The 12,325-nt window shown below is 42.9% G+C and overlaps 1 pseudogene; it reads right to left on the minus strand.

Annotated features, from left to right (window-relative positions):
* Positions 1 to 3,270: 3,270 nt before the first annotated feature.
* On the minus strand, positions 3,271 to 5,892 carry LOC147962840 (G-type lectin S-receptor-like serine/threonine-protein kinase At2g19130 pseudogene; annotated as a pseudogene).
* Positions 5,893 to 12,325: the final 6,433 nt, after the last annotated feature.

Below are 12,325 nucleotides of genomic sequence, written 5' to 3' on the forward strand. Positions count from 1 at the left end.
GACAGGGCTTGGATCTGGTCCGGTCGTGGTGGTCCTCCGCCTGCTCTCCTCCACCATCGGATCCAGCAAGGGCAGGCTACGGTGAGGATACCCACGGCGGGATCCAGTGAGATGGACGGCGAGGAAAGGCTCAGGGCACCACACGCGTGGCTCGACCTTGGCTGCTTTATCTGCAGCGCTGCGCCGCTGATGCAATCGCTCGCTCGAGAGATACACAGGGAGGAGATGAGGGCTTCTTGAAGAGTCATCATATTAAGTGGCCCAAAAGATCGCAGCGGACCGGTCAAAATAAGTAGGACACACCCTGAAAACCTATGCAAATGTTAACGCCCACACGTGTGGCAATGAAGCAACATGGTTTAAAAGCCTTCATTACCATTCATTTTGCCACGTCAAAACATATGACATCAGCGGGAATTTTTTTGGTTTTCGGCTTAAAAATGTTTTATCTCCTAATTAAAAAAAAATTCCAATTTCACCATTATCTGTCTCGACGAGATCTTCAAAACTAGATCCCATGTTAATATGTTTTGACGATTTTTTGCTCAAAACTTGCCTTGATGTTTACACCGTAGTTGTCAGTGTTTACACTAAAGTTGCCATGTGGCAATTTTAGTTTATAGAGCATGGAAATTTTAGTGTTTTGACCATGGCAATTCCAGTACTTTGACCATGAAAATTATTTTTTATATGAACCATGGCAATTTTAAGTGCATGTATCATGGCAATTTTAGTTTATGGTTCATGGCAAGTCTAGTTTCTTAATTCTTTGTTTTATAATATGTAAAAATTTACTTTTAAATATAGAAGAAAATAGCTAACATATCATGGCAACTTCAGTGTAAACACCATGGCAATTCATGTGCAATAGACATGACAACTTTTAACCCCGCAAAAAAGTCGTCGAAACATATTGATATGAGATCTAGTTTCGGAGATCTCGTCATGATGGATTTAATGGTGAAAACGGATCTTCAATCAAAATTTTCATTTAAGAGATAAAACATTTGAGAAACTGAAAATCAAAAAAAAATTCCCACATGCATGCATGCGGTCACATGACACAGTCTGTGTGTTATAAGCCGTGTGAGCGGATGTCACTCCCACCACATGTGTGAGTGTTATCAGCGTCCAAAACCTACCCACAACGATCCCCACAAAAACTGTAGGAAAACAGCTGTCAAGTTGTGGTAAATTCTAATCACCCATGTACAGTAAAAAAATTCAAAATTATGTAAAAAGTTAAACTCTACACCCTTTAGTTTCTTAGATTAGTATATGTTGCTAGCCAGTTTTCATCAACCAACAATAGGATAGTTGGGGCACCGCTAGGGTCACCTTTGTTAACCTTAATTAGTGAGAGAGTCTCTCACTGTGCCTTTTTCAATTAAATGAATAAATGGTTGTATATCATATGCTTACAACCCTAGCCACTTTGCGTCTAGAGCAAAGTAAGAAAAAGATTGAAAAGAGATTACAAAAGTGGAAATGGAAGGTTTGTGCTTCTCCTTGACCCTATAGGTAAGGAGAGGGAGAACCCAGGAGGAGGAAATTCTCTCCTTCCACTATGGAAGGAGGTAAGGATTCCCTCCTAGTAGGAATCGTCCTAGAGGCCTGCCATGCCCTATGGTGCCTCTTGTGGGCCCTATGGGGACCACTAGGAGTTGTCATCTCATAACGGCGCTTCACAATTTTCTATCACAAATAAAATCCTGAATTATTTGGATGTCTACGGTACCCATTCCGAGACCACCGAAAACATTCCATATTTAGACCCGAACTTTCCGAAATCATGTTATACCTTTCCATAATAGCTAGAACCCGGAAAGTAGTGGCTACTCTTGGGTGTAGTACACCCGAGTTAGCAAAAAAATTGAAAAAATGTGATCAAACATTGTCCAAAAAATATAAAATTTTGGGACCTGCAACATTATCAGATGTGTGAGGTTCTTGCAAAATTTCATCTAAAAATAGCATATGAGGAGCTCTCACAAAAAATAACAAAATCACTACTCAAACAGTGCACAAAACTTTCAGCAGTGATTTTGTTTTTTTCGTGAGAGCTCCTCGGATGTTATTTTTTGATGAAACTTGGCAAGAATTTCAAACATACGATAAACTTTGATATAGCAAAATTTCAGATTTTTTGGATTTTGCTTGATAAACTTTTTTCAAAATTTTGCTAACTCGGGTGTAGTACACCCGAGAGTAGAAAATCCAATCTCCTTCCGCAACCATCTGAAACACTTACAGAACTATACGTAACTCTTTCGGTGCTCTTTTAACTCATTTCTCATTTCTCCAATAATCAGGACTAGAAACCGTTAAGCGTGTGACCGTACAAGTTTGGAAATAAGTGGACATGTCTCGGAACACCTTCTGGACAATAGTTAACAGCGGGATCTGGACACCCTTATTAACTCCCGCATATTCACAAAGTTCTCGAGTTAACCATTTTTACGAATACCATTCCCTTCGCTTCGCGGTACGTTTACAAACCTTGAGGTGAGCTAATCGATATCCCCGTGATAAACTCCTTGATCACTATAGCGGTTATCCTCGTTACTAGTTTTGTTCTCTTTACTCGTATTCATGTTCCGTATCCCGTGATCATAATCACACGTGTCTGGCCAGACGATAATGACACCCTAACACCGAGTGGTCCCAGAGAGTATCTCTCTATCATGAGAGGTGCAAACCCACTATTGATATCGAGATACACATTTCCGGTATACCTGTAAGTTACTTCTATTTAAGTCCAGTTACAAAAGTGACAATCGGTAACCCCAAAGTAACCATTTGGTATGTTGATATACAATATTCTCATGGGCTAAGGAACTATGCAACCATGAACAAGCTATATGAAATACCTATAACATAACAACGAAGACATCTTTCAATAATTCATAAGTTGGGTCTATCCAACTCCGTTGTTAGCATGACAATAATGTTCTCATATATTGATAGGATACTCACAATGCTCATGATTAGGAAAACAAGATCATCATCAATACATGAGATTGTCTTAGAGGCATGATGAGGGATGAATTGGTGTTTACATTTCCACAAATGTATTCAGGTTTTCCATTGAATCTCATATTCAAGAACCAACACACTTGTACAACAGAAATATAAACTTAATAATGAACATGGAAATGACATAATAACATTTTTATTGCCTCTAGGGCAGATTTCCATCAGTTACAAATTTATGCAAAAATAGTTGTTTCTTCAATCATAATCATTACAATTGTATAACAATTACAAATTTAGCCTTAAAGATAGTCATATATTATAACATCGCAACACAACTAGTTCCCCTGATACAAAAAGATTAGGAGCATTTTTTATGTGCGCTTCCGACCATAGCTCATAATAATTACAATTGTATAGCAATTACAAATTTGGCCTTAAAGATAGACATATATTATAACATCGCAACACAACTAGTTTCCCTAACACAAAAAGATTAGGAGCATTTTTGATGTGCGCTTCCGGCCATAGCTTGGAGCAATCTTGGTACCGGGGGCATTGTGATCTCAACCAGGCCTTCGAGAAATTGAACTACCTGTCCCATTGTTGGCCGATCAAGCTCATCATCCTGGATGCACCAACATGCAACCTTGCAAGCCAGTTCAACCTCATCCAATTTGATGTCGCCATCTAGCTTGTGATCTACCAAACCCTTGATGTCTCCTTTGAGAAGCTTATGTGAGGCATACACAGGGAAATAAACATCAACATTGCCACCACTAGGACATGATGCACATGAGTTCCTCCTTCCAGATATTATTTCCAGCAACACCATCCCGTAGCTATAAACATCGACTTTTGGTGTAATAGGAACACCGCTTATCCATTCAGGCGCAAGGTACCCTGTAGTTCCTCTCATTGTTGTCAATACTCGGCTATAATCCCTTCCTATAAGTTTTGCCATTCCAAAGTCTGCAATTTTTGGAAGGAGTGAAGAATCAAGAAGTATGTTTTCTGGCTTGATATCACAGTGTATGATGCAGTCTCGGCAGCTGTCATGCAAGTAGGCCAACCCTCTTGCAACTCCTAGGCCTATCTGATATCTAGCAGTCCAATTCAACATGGTAGAATTGCTTCGAAATAGATGGACATCAAGAGAGTGATTTGACATGTATTCATAAACAAGCAACCTCTTGGAACCATCACAACAGAAACCAACAAGCTTAACCAAATTGATGTGTTGAACAGCTCCGATTGTGCTCACTTCGGCTCTGAATTGCTTCTCTCCTTGATAAGCACCATCGAGCATCTTCACTGCTACGGCATTGGAGCCCTTTATAAACCCCTTGAATACAGAACCAAAACCACCTACCCCCAACTTATCTGTGAATTTGTTTGTTGCCCGTTGTAGATCATTGTATCCAAATGCAATGATTCCAGTACAAACTTGAGAATCACTCAGTATCTGACCAGAGTTCTTCTTTTTGTTTCTCTGGATCATTATTAAGAGGATAAGTGCAAATAGGCCTAAAACAAAAACGCCTGTACCAGTTACAATTCCAATAACAATTCCTCTTCTGTTGTTTTTCAAACTTTCTACATCTTTAGCAGAAAGACGGAGGTAAAGAGTTTCTCCGTTAGAATTGGCAGTGCCACTACATGGTAGTGCTCTTATGTTGAGCAATTTATTATGCCACATAGAACATCCATTGTCGCCAAAGGAGTAGGCTGTGCAAGAGCAATTATTCAGGCAAACTTGTGCGCACTCACTTGCACTTGCAGCAGCATCTACTTCTGGGGCATCCTTGGGCAACTTAACACATGGCATAGAATAGAACTTGTCTGTGGTATGCGTTGTGCCTCTATTGCTAATGCAGTCTAACTTAGTCTTCCTCGAGCACCCACCTGCTCGATCTTCTAGGTCCCAGTCCTTGGGGGATGTTATTGTGAAGCCCTCCATACAATTGCATTGTGGAAAATTATTATCATTGCAGATTGTGAAAGGCCCACAAATTGCATCAACGTCACACTGATCTCTTGGTTGGGCATTGATCATTACCCAATCTGGTGTGCCCTTCATCCAAATGAATGTCTTCATTTGACCCGAGATGTCAATTACATGACGAGTAAGCATATTTGGATCCATATATTGAGGCACTAATTTATATGTCCAGTACTTCTCTTTGTCACTGTGGACAAATTTTGCACTAATAGAGTGGCGGGCAGCCATCTCTGGAATTCCAGAAAAATATTTGCCGTTCCATGCACTGCTGGACCAATAGGGTATGGATGAGTTGAGTGCTACAAGCACTATCTGGTCAACAGCGGCCGGGTCTACCTCATAATAATAGACACCGGTAGCTGGGTCAGTCAAGCTTTTCCAAGAAACAAAACGGCGATTCAGGCCGGTGGCCTTATCCCATCCATGCTTGGCCCCAGGAAAAAATGTATCCGTGGGGTGATCAAAGCTTTGCCATAGAAACTCTGACAAGTTTGAAGAGTCTGTGAGTACGAGATTTCCAGTACTCAGCAGCCTAGCAGTGGTGCTATTTCTGGAGATGTTTGCTTGTGTGGACCAGATTATGGACATGGTGGACCGGTTTAAGATGACAAGGTTGCCATCGTGGGAAATGGTGAGCTCAACTGAGGTCGTGTTCTTGACTGGGTTATCCCTATTTCCAACCCATGCTGGAGTGAATTTAGGGACTGCGTTGAACCATATGCCAAGGTACCAGTTGGTGGTGCCTTCGGTCTGGAAGAAGCCGAGCGCGTACCTGCCATTGCCGGAGATGAGCTTGTCGTTGACGGCAAGTGATTGGCCGGCCAAGATGGTGTCCGTCGCTGTAGAGTTTGCTGGGGTGTGGATGCAGGAGAGCAGGGTGAAAACAATTAGGAAGGGCAGCATGGTGAACGGTGGTGAGGGCGTGCAGACTACTGCAGAATCGTGTTGTGTAGAGGCTGCAAATATAGGCTGGTGCTCAGCTCGGTCATAGCGACAAGCACTGGTGAGTCTTTTTGTGTGTGCGTGTGCGTTTGACTAAGTAAGCACTTCTGTTCAATCACAAAAAAAGAAGAAAATAATAGTATAAGTAAGCACTGTGAGTCAAGCACAACGTCCAAACTAGCACGTGGTGTTGAGAGCTTTTCCAGTGGCGATGGTGAAATGCGTCTTGCATAGCACCAGACACATGCAGGTTGTGTTCTGGACTGATGTATTGCGTATTCTAGTTGAGCACCAGAGTGCCAGAGCACGGCAGGCGACCAATGTATTGCAGTTTTGCTCTGGACTGGGTATGCGTGGTGGAAATTGGAGAGTGTGGAGGAAGAAGAACGCCATGGGCGTGAGCGCCAGACACCTGGTTCGCCGGTCGAAATCTCGTCGTCACTGCCCACGACAGACCGGCCTGAAGAGGTCTTTGCCCACGACAGACTGTCCAGAAGAAAATTGCGCATGGCTTCGTCATTTACTCTTGTGTTCCACTTACATTTTCAGAGTAAAACTTATTGTTATATCGAATATCCAATTCTGAGCCCAGGCTCATCTGCACCCGATGCACAGTAAATTTAAAAAAACTAGAAAAATTCAAAAAAAATATTTTTTTTGCATGGAAGATATTTAAATGCGTGAGGTACGTGCCAAATTTCAAAGCATTTGGTCTTCTGAGTAGCTCTCAGAAACAAAACAAAATTGGGTCAAAATAGTGCACAAACAGTAAACTTTTTGATAGATCCGAAATTTTTCTTTTTTGCTGAGAGCTACTTGGACATTCAAATGTTCTGAAATTTGGCACGTGCATCACGCACTCAGGCATCTTTCTCCACAAAAAATCAGAAATTTTTAAATTTATTTAGTATTTTTAATGATGTTTTTGTTCACTCCGGGCTCATTTGAGCATGGGAGCCAATACTCCTCACTCATTGTTATACAGTAGCTTTATTATTTTCTTTATAGATTAAACAATATGAGAGATCCTCGGCTCCCCACCACCTCCCTCCTCCCCAGCCGCCGCCGGCGCGTGCCGCCAGGCAAGGCCCGCGCGGTGCCGGCGGCGGTGGGATTTCTCTCTGGCGGCGGGCGGCTCCTCGGCGCTCTGGATCTGCATGTGGCGGCGGCTGCATGGGGAAAGCTCCTCGGTTCATGGCTGCACGGGGCAACGATGCAGCTCCACTTCCTGCATGGGCGTCCTGCTGTGGCGACTTGATGGTCGGGCGGCACAGCTCTCCCACGACGGCAAGACTGCCCTCTGCTGCTGGATGGGCGCCTTCGTGCGACGCCAGCTTGTCTCTTCTTGTGGCTTGGCTCCGGCTTGCTGCAGGGCATGGAGGCAACGAGGTCGCGGGCTCCAGCGACTCACCGACCCGGCGTGGTTGCTCAATTCAGATCTGGACGGCTTGGTGATGGTGATCCAGATTCGATCGGTCGAGTGAGGTGACTGCAGACTGTGTTGCAGTACCTCTTGCGGCTCCACGGCAACGGTGGTCACCAAGGGATCTTCGGGAGGGTTAATCTCTCTATGTCCAATGGTTGACTTCGGTGGTGAGATCTCCGGGAGGGTTAATCTCTCTATGTCCAATGGTTGTGCAGTGGCGGCGTTCATCGTATGTAGCTGCTGGGATTACGGAAAAGTGGTGGCGACAACAGTTGAGTGACTTCGAAGGTGGTGCTGTGAGCACCCGGTCGCGAGATCCGGGGTGAAAGCCTAGGTTGACCTGAGTTGGTTATACCTGGCAATGGCGATGTTTTTTTACGTCGTTACCTTGTTGAAGGCATTGCTCGAATATGCTTGCACTGATTCTTCAGGGTGAAAACCTAGATTCAGGCCTTGGTGGTTGGATCCGGTGACGGCAACACTTGAGTGTTACTCCCTTCTCGAAGGCGTTACTGTTGAAGAACCTCGTCGTCTGTATGATGTCATGAGATGGTTGGTGCGGATATGGTCGTTGATATAGTTTGCCGATCGTGGATCTGGTCGCTTCGGGTTTTTCTTTTACTCGCCTACACATAGCTTTGGTCTTATATGACTTTGCTATCTCGCGTGTTTTTTGGTGTGCGTGTGTTGGTGTTGGCTGTGTGCATCCTAGTTATGCAGAGGCCGGGTGTGTGTTCTTTGAGTTTGTATCCTCTTGATGCTCCTCTTTGAGCTAATAAAATCCACCCTTTATCGAATAAAAGGAAATTATAAGTGGATGCTATCTATCTATCTATATCTATATCTATCTATCTATCTATCTATACCTATACTAATTACAGACTCCCAAAAAATTACCACGTTAATTAGAATTTACGAGCCGTTAATCTGATGGGACTAAATTATTACGATGTATATCAACCTGTAAACTCCAAAGCCGAAAAAACACTCGAAAGGCCCAAAATCCTTCTTGGTAGCAAAGAAAATGCAAGAAGAAAAAAAAACTAACTTAATCTAGAGGGGAGCCAGTTATTACGGTTGAGATCTTTCTATAGGTTTTAAATAGTTTTTCCATTAGATTAACCCATGTCTCTATCTAAAGCCAGGTTGAACACATACCCTGTAACAGCTAGGTCCCGCACGGCTCCTAGAGACTTTCTCTCTCTCCTTTTTTCTCTCGTGGAAATCAAAACGGATCTCCTATCGCCTGATCTGCTTCTTTTCGTTCGTGCTATGGTGGCGCAAGGTGGAGATGCAAATCTCTTACTGTTGCTTCCCTCTCGATCTGGTTCAGGGGGGAGTTCTATCATATGGCATCCTCATCTTTCGGCCATACAGGAGCAGCGACATTGGCATCCAGATGCGCAGCAGCTTGGACACGAGTTGAGGATCGTGTGACTCTCTCGGAACACATCCCGCCATGGGAAGTTAACGTGGCCAGCGGATGCATAAGCCTGATCGTTCCTATGACATGTTCTTCTCCTGCTGAAAGCTCTTCTCTTTCCTTGGCGTCATGTCCGAACAGAGACAAGAGATGAACGGCTGCACGTACATGGCAAGAGATGCAGTACTACGCGTAGGTGTAGAAAGGAGCCGGCAGCGACATAGTCGATCGCCATCCCCAGCAAGCAGAAGGCGAATTGTATGGCCCATGAGGCCATGAGGCGTGGAGCTTGCCAGCATGCATGTATGACACGGCTTCTACGAGGCTAGGAAGTTGCCTCCCAGTGCCATGTTGGCGCTGCCTCCTCGCAGCGCCGCTCTTCTTCTTCCTTGCGCTCTCTTCTTCTCATGGTTTTGCCTCACACAAGAACTCATCTGGGGAAAGAAGACAACACAGACACACACACACACACACACACACACTTCACCAAGGAGCAGCACAAGAGCTTTGCCGAGAGCATCCTCTCCTTGGTGAACACGCAGTGCTACATTTTTCTACAGGCTCTCACCGCCTTCTTTCATTGACTCAAAGTAGAATATATATACAAGGACCAGGCACTCACGCCCATGCATGTACTCACACACAACTTGGGCACCACTACCTGCCAGCTCTCACGCCACGCCCCACATTACTTGCTCCACGACTAACTACATGCGCTAACCACGGCCTAAACTCTATCCATCCATATGGCTCGGCCAGCACATGTGACCAATCCCAACTACATGCATGCATGAACTACTTACTCAACATTCTCTCGGCTAGGACTCAACAAACTCACGCATGCACAGCTACTCCAACAAACTGAGCGATCTGCCGGTTCACCCGACCCAACTTGATACACTCCGTCACACTCCAGTCTTAAGTCGCGTCTTGCCGCTTCTCGGGACCTTGCCGTATCTCACAGCACCATCAGTATCTCGCCGTGCTCGCCGCATCACACGGCAGCCCGGCATCTCGTCTTCTTCGCGCACAACCAAAGCTGCACTGGCCTACATCACCCTTTTACCATCTAAACTACATGCACATAATAAAACTAAATATGCGGATACATGAATCAAGATTAAACCTAACATGCCATGCGTCCTCTTTCCTGTCCTGCAGGCTCTCTTCCTCCTCCTCCTCCTCCAGTCTTTCACGATCCCAGTCAGTCTCCCCTTTGGCAGCATGGAGTTTTCACCCGGCAGGCTGCACCATGTCATTCCCCGTCTGTGAGATAAGCTTGCGTAAGTGCTTCGCAGCATCGAATCAGCAGTAGTATTTCACGTTCTTAGGTTCAATGGTGTGGCTTGGTTTACGTATGTGTACTGCTTTGACAATGATGACTACAACCAATTGGCCGTATGATCAGCTGCCTGCTCTGTTACAATGAGAAAAAGGCATGAGAGGAGTCCATGCAATTGAAGAAAACATCAAATAGGAAATTTGGGAAAAGCATATATGGAAGTTATTTCCATATCTACTCTTCTGCGCTCCCCTTTTCTCAAAGAAAAAAAAACTTTTTTCACTCCGTCTGTGAAATGTCCGTGGGCCATGATGTGGTGTGTTTGTACAACAACGAACAATTTGGCTTTGCTGCATGTCTTGATTAAATTAGCTATTTTTCTATTGAATTAACAATGTTTTAGATGATATGTAGATTAGTTATTTTTCTGGTCTGTTTGTACAACAACGAACACATGCATGTCAGATTTTGATCCATTACTAATGCTCTATGTTTTCAAGGATTTGAATTTGCGAGTATTCGTGATGCCTTCCAAAGGTTCAGTGATTAGCACAATATCACAAGCCTAGGTGTTGCTTCATTTCTATATGTCCATCAGGGGGCGTGTCACGGGACAATGGCACAACAATCAAGGTTTCTTACGGCAGGTGTGCAACATTATCAAAGGAGTTAGGTTTGTTCATAAATGTAACGAAATCAGATCCTTTCCCATATGAAAACTGCGGTGTGTTGTTCTACAGTCTGCCCATTTCCCCAAGTGCATGATCTACATGATTCAGATGTGTGCATGACGATACCTTAGTCAACATATTTTAAGCTTCTTCAGGCTTTAATATAGTTGTTTGTCCAAAAACGTCTTCACGAAATATATAAGTGGCCTTGCATCTTACGATAAATAAAAATAGTCTTTCAAATATATTACCTTCGGTAAAATTGGAATTTCCATTCGGACTAGAAAAATTCTTACATAGATTATTACTTGCACCCTTGGTCTGATGTGTGATCATATATTTTTAAGCTCTGGCCTTTTGTTGTCCAATCATTGGCTCCAATTTTCCCAAACAATCATGGACTCACCAGTACGTGCCTCATAATTACTTTTTCCACACAATAGGACTAGATGTTCCTGATTATAATCTATTCAGTGAAGTTGATTGTCTAATCTTTTATATGTTTAGTTGTTCTACAATGCTCCCCCCTCCCCAGTCGTCAAAATAATCTTTGATACAGAGAGATGTATTTTTGAAGATCAAAGAAAGGTATATTTGTTGATAAAGAAAAACTTTCTAGCCTATCTTCTGATATGCATGTGTCGTTGCCTCTTCTGTCCTGCAAATTATGCTCCGACACTAGAATGAAAGGTAATCCTTTTTCTGTTCTCCATATCGCATAGTTACTGTTGAATAAATTGGTTGTCAATTGCCCATTAGTTTCCTGACAAGAATCCTCAACACTCGACTCCAAAACTACAACATACTAGTAAGGTACACGTGCATTGCACGCATGAGATTTGGCAATCAAATTATGAATACTGTAGTAAATTGTACATGCTTTGCACGCCATTTAAATATATATAAAAAGCATGAGAAAATACATTTGAATATGTATTATCTTTCCTATAGAATCAAATCGGACAAGATACAACTTGGTTCTTACCTCTATAGAATCCAGATTGTTCTAGTCTCTTTTTATTAGAGTATCAGATAAGCATGTGAGTAGATGCTTCTAGAACACATGAGATGGTTGAGTTGGGGGTTCAATTAGAAGTCCACGTGGTAGAATCCTATGAGTTGAAAACTATATCCAACGGATGATAATGCTCGAATTTTCCTTCTCTTGACCGTTGGATGGGCATATCCAACGATCAATATTTGAAGCTATTGGCACACTATAGAGTGGTATAGATAAGAGCTAATTGGTAGAAGCTATTTCTACGTTTTACTTTAGGAGTAGTTGCATGCTGGTACAACTTTTTATGTCTACTTTAGTTTGTTATTACTTGCAGTTACAAAGTTGGGTGAATTGTTCATTTACTACATGGCTTTTGTTTGTCCTTCTAATAAAAGTGTCATGCATTTGGGGGCGATTTAATAGATCTTTTTTCTAATTAGGTTTAGGTTTACAGTTCATCTATACATGTCATTTAAAAAAAAACAGTAATCTGAGTCTGGTTATCTTTCTTGGTACTATATGGTCCAACTTTGTTCATATTTTATGAAGTGGTGTGCATCTCATGACACCCACATCCACTGTGATGTTTCCCATTTGTATAACAAT

This window comes from Triticum urartu, chromosome 7A (genome assembly GCF_056163025.1).
Source record: "Triticum urartu cultivar PI428250 chromosome 7A, HENAU_Tu73, whole genome shotgun sequence".
In the NCBI taxonomy this organism is placed as follows: domain Eukaryota; kingdom Viridiplantae; phylum Streptophyta; class Magnoliopsida; order Poales; family Poaceae; genus Triticum; species Triticum urartu.